The sequence below is a fragment of the Chrysochloris asiatica genome, unplaced genomic scaffold (assembly GCF_000296735.1).
Source record: "Chrysochloris asiatica unplaced genomic scaffold, ChrAsi1.0 scaffold00160, whole genome shotgun sequence".
In the NCBI taxonomy this organism is placed as follows: Eukaryota; Metazoa; Chordata; class Mammalia; order Afrosoricida; family Chrysochloridae; genus Chrysochloris; species Chrysochloris asiatica.
Window position 1 is genome coordinate 5,033,266 of NW_006408678.1, and position 2,222 is coordinate 5,035,487.

A 2,222-nucleotide genomic window follows, 5' to 3' on the forward strand; every position below is an offset into this window, starting at 1 on the left:
TCACCAAATTAATCTATAGATTCAGTGTCATCAAAATCAAAATCTCAGAAGGCTTTTAGATAGAACTTGAAAACTGAGAGTAGGAAGAAAATGTCAGTGGGAAGAAGGTTAAGTAAGAAGCCATGGAGAAAACATTTAACTCATGAGGCAGGTATTGTTGGAAACCCGGGACAAAGCTTAGTAAAACATGGCCAGTGTGAGAAGACTTAGAAATGGTGGGTCACAGAAGACAGTCACAAAAAAGTTCAAACAGAAAGAAATAATCACCATCACCAAATTCCAGATAGCATTTGTCACACCTTCTTAGTTAATAGTTTATTTTGTTAAACTTGAGTTCTAGAAGGCATTTGTATTTCTTATTATCATATTTCCAACTCCAGGTACTATGTGCTACACAGCAAATGCCTAATAGGTAATTTGTTGGCTAAATTAGAACTAAAGCTAAGAGAATCCATTGGCTTTGATATGAAATGAACAGTTTTCAGAAGACTAATGAAGATGGACTTCTGGTGTGGCACTGTAGGATCACCACAGGACTGCAAACCACAAGATCAGCAGTTCAAGCCACCAGCTGCTCCTCGGAAACCTACACAGGGTCCCTATGAGTCAGCATCAACGTGATGGCACTTAAAAACAACAATGGGGATGAAAGCCATATATATAGCAGTGGGTTCAGGTGTAAATGGAAGGTGAGAAAAAGAATAGGTTGTTTTCATAGACTTGGTTGTGAAGAGGAAAAGTGTATGACAACAACTAGAAGTCAAGTACAATAGAAGGATCATGGCAAGTTTTTGGTCTTCAAATCTTTCTTTAAATTTTTTTCGATAGTATTGTGGTGAAAATATAAACACCAAAACATCTGCCAATATAACAACTTCCACATTTACAATTCAATAACATCAATTGTATTTCTCAGATGGTGTCATGATTATTGATATCCATTTCCAAAATTTTCCACCAACATGAACAGAAACTCAGTGCTTCACAAACAAAAACTCCCCCTTTATCCCTACAGCCTACTCCTGTTGCTGTCGTTAAGTGCCATCGAGTTGATTCCAACTCATAGTAACCCTGTATGGGGTTTCTGAGGAGCAGCTTGTGGGTTTGAACTCCCAACCTTGTGGTTTGCAGTCCAGTGCTACAACACCACACTGGGAGTCCATCATTAATATATAGATATATTTTAAGTTTTTATTGTGAACTGAGTGAAAGTTTACATGAGAGAATATCCATTAATAATCTTTTATTTCTAAGATAATGCTGTATTATATTTGTCCTTTTGTAACTGACTTATTTCACTCAACATAATGATTTCAAGGTTCATCCAGGTTGTGTCATGCATGTCTTTAATATATTCCATTGATTGTGTATAATACATTTCATGTGTCTGTTCATTTGTTGATGGGCATTTCCATTTCTTTCACCTTTTGAATATTGTGAAATTGAACATTGATGTACCAGTTTCTGTTTGTGTTCCTGCTTTTATTTCTTCTGTGTATATACCTAAGAGTGGCATTGCTGAGCCATATGATGGTTCTATGTTCAACTTTTTAAATAATCTGGTCTTAAATCTTTTAATTTCTTTTAAAATATGCTAAAAACCTGAACAGGAAAGGAGGAGAATTGATAAAGTATGCTCTGGTGTGGTGAGGGAAAAAAAATCATAGAAGAGAACATGAAAATAGATGAATACAGAAAAAAAAGAAAGAACAAAAGAAAGGTAACAACTATGCATCTCAGTCATTGTATGATTATTTGCCAATCAGTTGGATGTTTGAAAGAAATTCATTATTCCAAAAAGAGTGAAATTACTCAGAATGGTCTGAGGATGTTGTATGGAGAACTTGACCTGGGGATGTTAGCTATGAAAGTTGGAGAAGCCGAGAGAAGTCATTCTGAGTTAAAGGAGTACAAAGGAGATTGTTGTTGTTAGATGTCATTTGGTTAATTCCAATTAGTAGCAACCCTACATACCACAGAATGAAGAGCTGCCAGGTCCTGGGGCATCATTACAATCACTGCAGTCACTTTGTCAATCCATATCACTGAAGGTTCTTTCTTTTTTCTGCTAACCCTCTGCTTTACCAAGCACAAGGAACTGGTCCATCCTGATAACATGTCCAAAGCAAGGGCTCCCAAGTCTTACCATTCTCACTTCTAAGGAGCATTCTGATTGTGCTATTATTTCCAACACAGATTTGGCATTCCACTGGCAGTCCATA